This window comes from Sceloporus undulatus, chromosome 2 (genome assembly GCF_019175285.1).
Source record: "Sceloporus undulatus isolate JIND9_A2432 ecotype Alabama chromosome 2, SceUnd_v1.1, whole genome shotgun sequence".
In the NCBI taxonomy this organism is placed as follows: Eukaryota; Metazoa; Chordata; class Lepidosauria; order Squamata; family Phrynosomatidae; genus Sceloporus; species Sceloporus undulatus.
Genome location: NC_056523.1, coordinates 80,984,613 through 80,998,757, shown reverse-complemented (window position 1 = coordinate 80,998,757; position 14,145 = coordinate 80,984,613). Strand labels below are relative to the sequence as shown.

At 40.8% G+C, this 14,145-nt stretch overlaps 1 protein-coding gene across 10 annotated transcripts in view; it reads left to right on the top strand.

Annotated features, from left to right (window-relative positions):
• NSD1 (nuclear receptor binding SET domain protein 1) overlaps nt 1-14,145 on the top strand; it is a 112,935-nt gene that overhangs the window by 13,971 nt on the left and 84,819 nt on the right. The gene's annotated exons all lie outside the window — the stretch shown is intronic.

Sequence of the window (14,145 nt, the reverse complement as noted above, 5' to 3'; positions counted from 1 at the left end):
TTTGGATAAAGGGGGCTCAAACTGTTTTCCTCTTCAGAAGTCATTATAGTCTGGCATTGCTTGCTCTTGGTGTACAGTGGGGCCTCCACATATGCGGCCTTTTTTTAAGCGGCTTTGAGCGTACGCGCTCAAGCCGCTGGGCGCACGCGGGGCAAAATAGGCGGCGTGTGCCTGTTGCGCCGCGCACGCGCCCGTTGCACCCCACACACCTCCGCGCCGCCGTGCACGAGCCCCATTGTTTACCATGGGGCTTGAGCATAGGCGGAAATCGCCATACGCGGCGGGATCCGGAACGGATCCCCCGCGTATGGCGAGGTTCCACTGTATTTGTTTTTCTTCTAGCATTTGCTCTATAAGTAGCTGAAAAATGTCCCCTCTTGTATTTCTTCTACTACTTGCAACAGTAGCTGCAACACAGTAAGGTACATAGTCTTTCTGGGTAATTGGTGGAATAACAGTAACAGTTTTGCTTAACTACTAATGGCAAGTGATACTTTGTTCTTGTTGTGTGCTTTCAAGTTGTTTTTGTCTTATGGCAACCCTAAGGCTATAATGGACTTTTCTCGTCAAGATATGTTCAGAAGAAAATTGCTATTGCCTTTTCCTGAGGTTGGGAGAGTGTGACTTGCCCAAGGTTCCATGGCCAAGCTGGGAATCAAACCATGCTCTCCAAAATCATAGTCAAACTATCTGTCATAGTCAAACACTCAAATCATAGTCAAACACTCCAACTACTACACCACACTACCTGCTGCTACTTGATTGACCTTGTTTATCAGTCTAACACTGCCATTTTGTGCCTTAAGCACATCCTGTTCCCTCTCCTCATCCCATTTACTCCAGCTTTCCATCTTCTCAGTCCACTTTGCCCTTCTTCAAAGCCATTCTTTCCTGTGATCACCTCATTGTTCACCTGTCTCTGTTATTCCCAGCACATCTTGATATCCTAGTATTTTCTCTACATCATATAGCACAAAAGGAGATAAGAAATCTTGGGAAGGGATTATTTGTATCTTATTGTATTTTCTTTACAGTATTTTCTTTCTGCTGTTAGCCACCCAGATTCCCCATGATTGGGTGGGATCCAAATAAATCTATATTATTATTATTATTATTATTATTATTATTATTATTATTATTACTACTACTACTACTACTACTACTACTTAACAATTTTGCTTTAAACAAAACAGAGAGCAAGATCATTTGGGCTGATTGTTATCCCAGAACTTCATTCCCTGGTAGCTTGTTTTGTTACATAGAATGCAATGGGTGCATTGGGGAGAAAGAGGAGAAACTGTCTAGGTAGGAGAAAGAAAGAAAAAAATAATCTGCTCTAAGAGTGTTTCCTTTCCCTGTACTGAGTCAACTACAGCAGGTAACTCTTATCTGCCTATCTTCAGAAGTAAGAGAAAACTGGGATTAAGTGCCAGTGAGATGCACTACATCTAACTTGATTGTGCTTTCCCTATGTTGGGACAACTGGTTTAAGAGCAATGATACTGTATTTTTAGAATGTGTGTGGTGTGTGTATTATCTCAATATAACTGAGAACTATGGCCCCATACAGACAGGCCAAAATAAAGCTGCTTCGGGTCACTATGGATGTATGCTGCTTAAAAAAAATAAAACAAACAAATGTTGCATGCGTCCTAAGAGTCCGGAAGCTGCGCCAAAGCCACGATCCAGTCCTAAGAACTGTAGTGCAGCTTCCAGGCTCTTAGGGCACATGCATCATTTAAGCAGCATGCGTCCAAAGTGATCCGAAGCAGCTTTATTGGGGCAGTCTGTATGGGGCCTTTATGCACTTCAATGTGTGTGTGTGCCTGTTTATTTGTGTATTCTTATTACAGGTACTACTGAGCTACTTTGAACACAGCCATAGCTGACATAGTCCTTCAGCTGCAATCTTGTCTGTGTCAAAATTTAATTGATGGATTTGATAGGAATATCCTTTTGCTCTGAACTGTACTTGATAGATGTCTCTGTGTGATTTATCCAAGGTTAAGGAAAGTTACTTTTTTGGGACTACATCCACCAGAACCTCCCAGGCACCATGATTGATGGAAACGTCTTGAGAGCTTTAGGCCCGAAACACCAGGCCAAATGACACAGATTCTGGCCGCATTCGGGGTGTAGCATTCAGATGACACCCCCCCCCCATGCAGCTGGAAGTGGCCACCCAGGAAGAACCAGGCCAAGAAGGAGCAGATATGATCTACTCCTGCCAGCGGTCTGGTTTAGGATTGTGGCAGCAGCCTGGATCGGGGCCAGGTGCATGCATTTGCCATGGCCCCAGTGTAATTGACACGGCTGCACACCACTTTTTCAAAAAACAACTTTTCCAAACTCTATATTCACCTAGGTTTGCTGAAATCCTGTTGAATGACTTATTCTGTTGTAATGGTCTATTATGACAGCAAAAAACATTTCCTGTCATAGTTCCTAGCTGGGGTCTGGGTGGTGGTCACAGAAAATAGTCTCCATTGACAGAAAAAGGTTCTTTGCTAACATCTGAGTAGCTTGGAAGCTGTCAGGGGAGCTTTCTGTCTCAATGGATGACTTTTGTTGCCACCTGCCCATCATGACAATGTCCAGTGCCCATTTTACCTTTGCTGCTACCTATACTGAGAGCCAGTGTGATATAGTGGTTTGAGCTCTGGACTATGATTCTGGAGATTTGGGTTTGATTCTCTGTTCAGCCATGGAAACCCATTGGGTGACCTTAGGTGAGTCTCACACTTTCAGCCCCAGATAATGCCATGATATGTCCACCTTTGGGTTTACTTAAGCGTGAAATGATTTAAAGGCACAAGTGGCATACCTGTGCCACTTTGGCCAGGGTTTTTGTAATACTGGCCCTTCAGGTGCTGCCTGAAAGACTTTGCTGCTTGTAATCCAAAGAAGCAAAGATATATAGGGCTCATCCAACTTGATCGAAAGAATCATGAGTTCCTCTTGCAGTAAATCCCCTTGTGTTTTGCCAGGTTTTGCTGGTTGTTTTTGCCTCCACATCAATTTATTCCATTCTGGGGGGGGGGGCTGTTTGTAGTGGTTTCTTGGATCTGCAGTAGGGAACTTTCAAGGTTTTGTTCTGTTGTTGTTTTTTTAAAGACAGGTGTGGTTTGAGGACAGATTTTCTCCTTAATTTTTGTTTTGTTTTGTTATATGTTTTAGTGCAAAGGTGTCACTGCATTCATGCACTATGACAGCGCATAGACACTAAGGGGAAAAAGTTTTTAAAAAAAGGAACAAATAGAAGGAGACTTCTTTGTTCTGATAATGTCTTAGCATTAAAAGAAAACCCACTTGAATATGGGAATAAAACATTGCAGCTGGAGCCAGTAATTGCTGGAAAATAGTCTAGCAGAACAGAAACATTGGCTATTGAGAGAGAGAACACATGAGAGAGAGTGCTCCAACAACAAATATCACAAACTCCTGACTTATTTGCCCAGTTTGGAATAACCTATAGTCATGATCTCTGTGTTGTGTTTTCTTGTTTTTATAACTGTTCTTTTCTCAAGGCATAATGTCTATCTTGCACTTTCTATCTTGAATGTCCTCCTGGAAATTTTTTTACCTTTCCTATGGCTCTTGTTTGCTCTTGTTGAGGGAGAATGCATTCCAAAATGATAACATTTTATGTATTTTAAACATTGTTACCAAGGTCTTCAGTAAGAAGCCTTCCAGAGAGGTTGATATGCAGTTACTAAAAACAAGACAAATACTCATGTGCAGTGAGAAAGATATAGTCTGTTCCTAGCCCTTTAAAAGTAGCAGTTTTTAATATATCTTTTATGACAAGATTATATTAATATGACAGTTGGTGAAAATAGGGAGATGGTGTTCATTTTTATTCATAATGATGCAATTCATTCTTCAGTGTTTTTACTGGAACATGAAGAATGATATAACATCTGTTTTGAGAAGATATTGAAATGACAAATTTTAAAGTTACTGTTATGGTATCAAGGTAATATTTCTGTTTTTACTAATTATTAATGAATTTTAGTAATGGTATGATGATTATCAGTACTATAAATGATGTTTAATTTTTTTAAAAGGTACACACACATTGATTTCAGTACATTGATTTGTATTCCAAATGGCAATTTTACATCTTGTGGTATCCTTGGAAAGGAAAATATTAAGATCTTTTTGCAAATGCAGACATGGTTTAATTCAAACCTTCCTTTCCTGCTGTTTGTGAAGTCCCTTTCCCCTTTATTCCCAGTTCTAAATTAATTAAGATGCTGAAGTCTGAAAGACTTTGCATTTTCTTCAGATTCAATGTTTTATCACTGGCATACCTGCCTCCTTCCTAATTGCTGGAAAGAAGAAATCCAGGTGTAACTTCTATACATCACATCATGATACATGTGTTTGAAGGACTCTCTGAGAGCTCTGTTGGCAATTTTATACAGAACAAACAAAAATTACAGTGGTACCCCGGGATACGAATGCGCCGCGTTACGAAATTTCCGGGATACGAAAAAGCTCCATTGAAAAAAACTGTTCCGGGATACGAAGGTTTTTTCGGGTTACGAAATTTTTTTCGGCGCGAAATTCAAACGCGACCGCTAGCCGCGCTTTGGAAAAGCCTTTTTCGGCTTGCGAAATGCATCGGGTTACGAACGCCGCGGCGGAACGAATTAATTTCGTAACCCGAGGCACCACTGTATATCCTTCAGTTGGAACATCTAAAATTCTGGATGCAGGTTTTGATGAAAACGCAAACTGTTCTTGAAAAAAGAATGAAAGAGAATTGATGGAGATTCTTAAGTTCAAAAGCCAACAGTTAGATCCAGGAATAGCCTACTCAGGGTGAACAATCAATTGGTGGCTGACGCTCCATATGTCAGAGTCAACTCTAGTCATCCATCATCATTGGATATGCTGGCTGTAATGATAGGAGCTGAAGTCTAACAATATCTAGAGGGTTGCAAGCCCAACCCATGTGAATAGAGGATGTCTACTTGTACAGCCCATCTTATGGTCCATCTCCTTTTCTCACACATCACAGCTCCCCCCATTTCTGTACTGTACTATCCGCTGAATGTTTTTGTGTGCTTTTGAGTGGTTTCTGACTTGTGGCAAACCTGTCATAGGGTTTTCTCGGTCTGAGTGTGTGTGACTTGCCTGAGACCACCCAGTGTGGGTTTCCATGGCCAAATATGGAATCGAACCCTGGTCTCCAGAGTTGTAGTCCAGTGCTCAAATACTCATGCTGATTCATCCCTTCCTGAACGTATTTAGCCTTTTTTTAAGGCTGAAAGTGAAAGGGTTGCCCTGAAAAGGAGTAACGGAGGAAGGCCATTTTCTTTAGGGCAGTTGTGTTTGCATGGATCTGGATTCAATCCCTCTGCTATTTTAAATATAAAATAAAGTTCTTTGGCTTTCTTTCCCCTATTTAATGGGATCAATACAGCTGTTACTATTTTAAATTTTCCAAGAAAGAAGCATTTTTTAGAAGTACCACTTACTAGAGAAATTCTTGTATAGGATAGGAAGACAGCGGTGGGTGGGGTGGAAAGTCTGTTCTTAAAATGAATCCTACATATTTTCTGAAAGACTGGGAAGAAAAAAACCTTTATTGTTGTATTTATAGATTTCTGTTTCAGAACAGTTCTTTCATGGATACTTTTCTTCTCTCTATATGTCTTCCCTGGGGATGAATATTGTGTATCTGTTGGACAAAAATACTGTACTCCGTTCACTACCCTATGAAATTTGTGCAGATACAGTGGGCCCTTCTTTTATGTGGGATCCCTCAGAATAAGACAAAAAGTGCATAAGCTCAAGCCCCATAAGAAGCAATGGGGCTCATGCCCGCGGCACCTTGCGGGCTTTGCACCACGGGCGCATGCCCCATTACTCCTTTTGGGACGCAGGAGGCTTTTTTCCGGCCCGGCTTCCAGTGTATGCTGGAAGCCATGTATGACGCACCCACATATGACGCGGGCGTGCTGTATGTATATATTCTAAGGTAGTGAGCCCATGTGCTGTTGCTAGAGCATAAATTGTTCCCTTGATCACACACACAAGTTTTCATATAATTGGTTGTACAGTACTCTTAACATTTGAACCTCTCAAGCTTCTTGTGTAGCTAGTGACTCCCTATGTATCATTGATTTAGCAATGGGTGCAGTTACATGCAGAGCTGGGATGGGGATTGTGTGGTCCTCAAAAGGTTCCATGAGTATGTATCCCATTATCCTTAGCCAGTGTACCCAATGGGAAGGGATTCTGGGGGAGAAAAATGCTAAAAATCCAGCAACATCTGGAGAGCAACATGTTACCCTGTCCTGGCTTTAGATTGAAGCAAAGTCGGTGGTGCTGAATGTTGTCTCCTTTTTTTATAAATTTTTGTGGGGGTTTTGGGCTATGTAGCCATGTTTTAGAAGAGTTTATTCCTGATGTTTTGCCAGCAACTGTGGCTGGCATCTTCAGAAAATTCTCGAATAAACTCTTCCAGAACATAGCCACATAGCCCAAAAAAACCACAAAAAACTATGGATGCCAGCCATGAAAGCCTTTGACTTTACATGGTCTCCATTTTGTTTCAGCTGCAGAGAGAGCGGACTTGACTGTGCCACAGCTTGTCAGAACTGGAAATGCTATGCTAGGTAGTTCACTGAACTTAGTGAAGTTTTAAAGCACCAGCAGACTATTACTTGAGGACTTCAGTCAAATTATGGGAGGAGGATTGTAAACCAGAGAGAGAAAATTGAAAATCATAATAACAACATTTTTTGGCCCTGTTCAGACTGGCCATTAAGGCCGGCCTGGGGCAGAGTCGGACATCACGCCCACAAGACGCATGGCCCAACTCCACCCCCCTGGGCACCATGATGGCATGCACCACTAGACATGGTGTGCAACTTCATGGCGCTTCTCCGGTGCTGCATCCATATAATGCAGCACCGAAGGAGCACCTCCAAGCCTCAGCAACGTGACTATGGCCTGTTACAAACGGGCATCCTAGTACGCACCAAGCATGCACTAGGGTTAGAAAAGGGCATCCTTTCCGGACACCCCTAACCCTAATATGCGCTCTGTGCGTAGAAAATGGCGGCGGCCGTTCCACACAGCTGCCGCCATGACTATATCACAACCGCGCCGCCTCCAAACGAGGCGGTGCGGTTGTGACATAGTGTGGCCGCGCGAAGCGCCTAGTGCGCCCTTTCCCCAGCCCCGGAAGGAGCTCCGTTTCGGAGCTCCTTCCGGCTTTGCGTCGCTGGGCGCAGCCTTTAGATGGCTGCGCCAGTGATGCAGAAGAGAAAGTGGCCTGTAACGCGCCTGTGGCACCCTTTCCAGGGCGCAAAAGGAGCTGCTTTTTGCAGCTCCCTTTTGCACCCTGGAAAGGCCAGATCAGGGTTGTGACATGCAATTGCCATGGCCCCCGATCTGACTGAAACAGGCGGTTCCATGCCGCCCCTTTGGGGCTGTTTGTATGACCCCTGTGTTATTTACTATTTAAGCATAGAAATATGCATGTGGTATAAGGAAAGCACCTCTGATGAAGCTATTATACAAACAATTTTTTTTGTTTTTCAATTTTTCCTGTGTTCTGTGTAGACTTAAAGATGAGTTAATACAAAGTTCTATATTTTGGAGTTTCTCTTTTCTTTTTCAAATCAGTAAAGTGTTGCATCAAAAAAGTGACAACAATTCAGCAGACCAATTATTTCAGTTTTGGAAAAGAGGACGTTGCTGCATTGAAAATATGTGTCTGTTTGTTGTTATGTGTCTTCAGTTTGTTACCAACTATGTGACTCTAAGATGAACCTGTCACAGTGTTTATATGCTTTTAAATCACTTATCAATTTATGGTGACTCCCTGGATTTCATAGCGTTTTCTCAGGGAACATATACTCAGAGGTGATTTTTCCAGTTCCTTCCTCTGGAATATAGCTTACAGCACCTGGTTGGTGGTCTCCCATCCAAGTGCTAACCAGGGCTGATACTGCTTAGCTGTCAAAATCAGATGGTATCTGGTATTTCTAGGGTATGTAGATGATGTGTATTTGAAGGTGCTGTAGAAATAAAGTTACCAGACACTGAAATATGTTTTACCTAGCCTTATACAGATTATAAACTCAGGAGACCAGGGTTCGATTTCCAGCTTGGCCATGAAACCTACTGGGTGGCCTTGGGCAAGTCACAGGCTCCCTGCCTCAGGGGAAGGCAATGGCAAACCACTGAATGTATCTTGCCTTGAGGACCCCATGACAGAGTTAGTATAAGCTGAAAATTATTTGAAGGCAAACAACAAAAATAATGCAGATTAAACAATAATGCTGCAATAGTTACTGAATTGCATTAAAAGGAAATATCCTTGTAATGTTAGTCTGCTCTTGATGAGAATATATTTATTTGATATATATGTATGATACAATTCACAGGAAGAAACACAGCTGTCTTCTACTTGTTAGAATACTGGCATATCTAGCCCTGCCCTCTTAGGGTTGGTGCCCTCTATATACTCTGGAGGACAAATCCTATTGGCCCAACCCAATAAGGCAAGGTAGCTGGTTTAAATGTTTTGTGATGCTTTAACTACCTGTGTTGTGTATAAGACTGTTTTAAGTTTTTAGTTTTCTAACTATTTTGGGGAAACTTTGCCTGCAGAGATGGAAATATTTCAAATAAATAAATAAATAGACTAACTGAATGGTAACATGGTAGCTATGATGGCTGGGGCTAATGGAAGGGGTAAAGCAAAAAAACATCTGGAGGGCCCCAGGTGCCCACCCTTGTCTTAAGGGAACTCCTTTAACAAGTACTGTGTCCTGTTTGTATTGTGCCTTGAACTCTTGATTATGCTCAAATTAGTAAGGGCTTTGTGTTAACCTTGTGTGTGACCTTTCCCCCCCTCATTGTTACCAGTGAGAGGTCATCATGTTTCAGAGCCACAGTGAACAAAAGCTGTTGTGTTAACATTGATAATTTGTTTTAAATGGCTGCAACATTATTACATGATACTTAGCTGTTGTATTTTATTAAATGTGTTATTTGTTGTTAATTGCCATCAAGCTGACTTAGACTTATGGTGACCCTGTGAACAAAAGACTTTCCAAGTCACACTATCTACTGCTCTGCTCAGGTCTTGCAGACTGAGGGACATGGCTTCCTTGACTGAGTCTATCCATTTGGAATGCAGTCTCCATCTTTTCCTGCTGTGTTCTACCTTAACCAAGCTATGGCCCAAAAGACACTGACCAAATGACTCAAATTCTGGTTGCGTTTGGGACAAAGTGTTCAGATGACGCACACCCTGAATGCGTTGGAAGCTGCACTGAGCCCATGTCATCTGGAAAGAACTGAGCCAAGAAAGAGTGGATAGAATCTGCTCCTTCTGGCAACCTGGTTCAGGACCATGGCAGCGGCCTGATTTGGGACTTGGGTGCAGTGGTTGCCACAGTCCTGGTGTGAGCGTGCTGAAGCAGCCTCACACTGGTCAGTTCAGCCTGTCTGTTTCAGGCTATTGCTGTCTTTTCTAGTGGGTCATGTCTTCTAATAAAATGGCCAAAGTGTGACAGTCTCAGTTTAGTTATCTTGGCTTTCAGGGAGAGTTCAGACTTGTTTTGCTGTAGGACCCACTGATTTGTCCTCTTAGCTTTCTCCACTGTTGAGCTTTCACAACCATATTTGGAAACTGAAAATACAGTGGCATGAACAATCCTAACTTGTCTAGCTCCTTTATAGCTGCCCTTTCAGGTCGTAGTCATCTGATTTCTTGATTGCAGTCTGTGTTTTGATTGATGACTGAGGCTAGGTGTAGAAAAGCCTGAACTGTTTCAGTGTCTTCTTTGTCTCTTTTAAAGATACTTAAATCATCTGTGTTCATTATTTTAGTTTTCTTCATGTTCAGCTGTACATCTGCTTTTGCACATTCTTTGATTTTATCTAGTAATCAGCCTTCCCTATTTTCTGTTAGTAGTATAGTGTCATTTGCATATGTTAAGGTGTTTGTTCCTGCAATGATAAGTTCAGTGTGTGGGTTAGACAGATCTGGTGATAAAATGCATCCTTGCTTGCCACCCTTGCTAATTGGAAACAATTCCATTACTCTGAATTCTGTCCTGACAGAAGCCTCTTGTCCTGAGTAAAGGTTATGCATCAGAACAATCAAATGTTGTGGAACACCTATTTCTTTAAGAGTGTTACATACTTTTTCGTAATCTACACAATCAAAGGCTTTGTCATGATACACAAATTACAAGCTGATTTTCTTTTGAAAGTTTTTGGTGCACTCCATTATTTAACGTATTCAGAATATGATCTCCTTTTTTTCCTGAACACAGTTTGGACATCTGGCATTTCTTACTCCATATATGTTAAAAGTCTCAAGAATTTTGAACATTACTTTGCTTGCAAGGGAGATTTATGCAATGGTCCTGTGATTAATGCAATCCTTGGTGTCCCTTTTCTTGGGGATTGGAATGTACAGTCAGCCTGCCATTTCCACATAATCTATTTCCATGTTTTAAACCATCCAAGGCTTCAAAATTTTTTTTCCAAAAAGCAAATCTTGACTTTGCCATTTTATATAGGTGACACCATTTTACAACATCATTATATATAATGGAATATGAGCATCTATTATGATATTCATGGAGTATCCTGCAACCAACCTCCAGTGGATACCAAGGGCCCACTGTATATAGAGCATTTCCACTCTGGTTTGTTATTTTGTTTTCCGTATTTCCTGACAGATTTTATCTAGAGCTAGAGTACATTCTGTCTCTGTAATATGAAGCAAATCTGTTGGTATGCCATCTGTTACTGGTGATTTACTTCTCCCACCTGACTTGAATGCAGCTTCCACTTCACATTCTAAAATTCTTTGAATGCATCTGACATCCTTCAGTCTCTTTTATAAAGTTCTTCAGTGTATTGTTTCCATAGTGTTTTTATTTGTAATTGGTCATGGAAGGTGTTTCCCAGAGGGCTGTATGGCATCCCTACTTTTGGTTTAAATTTCTTTTTGATTTCTCAGACCTTGGAAGAGGTCTCTTGTTCTTCCTTTTTTGTTGTCATCATCTGTTTATCTGCATTGATATTTATAATAGTTCTCTTTGACCCTGTGCACAAATCGCTGAACAGTTAGATGCTTGGACCCTAATTCATGCTTCATCAGCAAGAGTGTTCCCTTGAGTGAAATTCCGCTCACAAGAGATTTCCACTAGTGGAAAGCAAAGAAACTCCTACCAATGGCCTTCACTGTTCTCAGGGGTTCCCTGAAGCATATTTCAAAAGGGGGGGGGGATGCTGGGGGACAGAATTGACTACAATCCAAAATAACACTGCAGAAATAATGCAGTTTGAGACCACTTTGACTGCCCTGGCTCAGTGCTAGGGAATCCTGGGAATTATAGTTTGTTGTGACACCAGAGCTCTCTGACAGAGAAAGCTGAATGTCTCACAAAAAAACTACTGTTCCCAGAATTCCTTAGCATTGAGCCAGGGAAGTTAAACTGGCCTCAAGCTTTCTGCAGTGTGTTTTGGACCTAAGATCCATGTCTCTGATCTAGTAATGGAATTTCCTTATGGGATCCCCACTGCTTCAGACAAAAGAAACCCCTTCTTCCCACATAAGACTGACAATAGTTCCAACCTGATGCGTGTAGAAGATGGAACTGACTAATAATCCAAAGCTCTATGGAAATTCTGTTACTCTTTGTTGAATGGCTATAGCTTTGTTTTTTAATACATTTTCCCTTCTATGTAAGAAAAGGGAAAATCTTGGAGAGAAGAGATGGGGCTATGGCCATTTAAAGTAATTATCTTTTTCATTTCTTTCTTATTGAGCAAGGAAAATCACAGTTTTTAATGAGACACAGAAACTACAAAAGTTATATTCCCAGTAGACAGTATCCCAAACTGTTAATTTATGCAGATATAATCTTTTGTGCTACTTCCAGTGATACCTGTGGGACTAAAAACCTGTTTAAGTAGTTATTATCAGAAATGTTCAGTAATTATTAGTATTGATATTTAGCTGTTTCAGAAGGACCACTTTATAGTTAGCCTCAGTATTTATCAAATATGGTTGGGTTCTTGTGTATCTAATCCTTTGACTAATATGTTTTATGTATCTCTCAGTGAGACATTTCTGAATTACAAAATTAACCTGTTTGCATATGCTGGACATTGACATGAATATGTGTTTGTATCAGAGATATGGGCAGAAAATTTTCTGGTGTTACACTTTTTAGTGGAAAAATTTCTGCATTTCTATAGTTTTCTGGGCTTTTGCGCTGCAGTCAATGAAGTTATATTGCCTGAATATAGGATATAAAGTTCTAATTATTGTAAGGAAAGAAACATTGACAGAGGAATAGACTGAGAAACGAATGTGCTGCTAAGCTTATTTTTATTTCACAAAATCTCTTGCCTCTCTGTCAGTCACAAGTACAAGTTGATTGTTCCCACAGACTCACATACATCTGTAATGAAATAAAATATTCCACTAGTTGTACTAAATCATTTTTTCTCAACTGGAAATGGAGCTGATGAATAGTGGAGAGAGTGAATGAGTGAACGTGAAGGAACTATAGTTATACCTCAGTGAAAGAAAGTTGCACTATTGATATTAGATACAACTCTTTATAGGTATGGGACCTAGAATGAATAGATTTCTTTCAGATATTGTCACTTTTGTTAAATAAAAGGCAAGTTTATGCTATTATCTTCTTTGTGGTGGTTGTGGTGGTGGTGTGCCTTCAAGTCATTTCTGACCCTAAGGTGAACCTATCACTGGGTTTTCTTGGCAATGTTTGTTCAGAAGAAGTTTTCCATTGCCTTCCTCTGAGGCTGAAAGAGTGTGACTTCCTCAAGGTCACCTAATAGATTTCATGGGATTTGAGCAGGGATTTGAATCTTGGTCTTCAGAGCTATGTTGGGGATGCTTTGATTGTGAGTTCCTGCATGGCAGAGGGTTGGACTGGATGGCTCTTGTGGTCTCTTCCAACTCTATGATTCTATGAACTGTAGTATAGTCCCAACACACAAACCACATGCCACACTTAGATTATTAGATATATTTCAGTAAATTAATTTCACATAAAGCTTTGGATGTGTTTGAATATAATATTTCAACAAAACACTACATCAGATGAGATTATTATAACATTGATAAATTTTCCTTTTCAACTTTTTCTAGAAACCCTACATCACTGGTTAATAGGGTAAGAGAATAGGATTCTGTAAATATGATAGATAATGGTGTATATGTTTTCTTAAATTCCATAACTTTGCTAGTTCCTGACTATAAACACATTATAATACTGAAAGGCTGTTCTAGATAATTGTTTGTCATGTACAGTAATTAAGTGTACAGATGTTATGAGTGATGAGGTATTGAAGAGTCTTTCTTCCCCCTGTTCAGCAACTTTTAGAAATGTTTTTGTTAAAATAAAGTAGTTATAGTTAATATATTGCATAAGCATTCACAGGAAAGTGCCACCATACTTAAGATATTAAATTGTCAGTATTATGGTAATGTTTGGTACAATTGACATTATTCTTCCCAGTATTCTTTGGAAGTGGGCATTTTCTGCAGAACAATAAAAATATAGTTCTTTTTTATGTTCTTCTAGGTACTGAAAACGAGGAGAGGAAGTTTAAATATTAGCCAATAGAGGAGTCCTATATATAAGTATCTGAGGCCTGAGACAGATTGGTTAAAAGCAGCGTGGCAGTAGCGGTAGTACTACAGTCCAGAACCCTAGTGTGTAATGGCGGCGTCCCGTCCATACGGGTGCCGCCATCTTGATATAAGGGATGCATAGCATCTGCACGTCGCTGATGTCATGAGTGCACCAATGGTGCACTCATGACGTAACCCGGGCGCTGCAAAAAAGAACCTGGAAGAACCAAGTTCTTCTTACTCCGGAGGGGCGTTGCGTGATTTTAGCGGCTGCGGCGTCCCTCCGGAGTTAAAATGGGCACCTGCAGACCACCATTTTCCAGCGGTCTATCTCGGCCCTGAGTTAACTAAGTAGATGTGATCCTGAGCATTGCTTTTTTAAACAAAACTTTGGTACCACAGGCAGAAACAACACAAGAATATGAATAGGTCACTGTGCAGTTTAATGATTTTAGTTCAGTTCGGTTTCAGCAATGTTTTTTAAAATC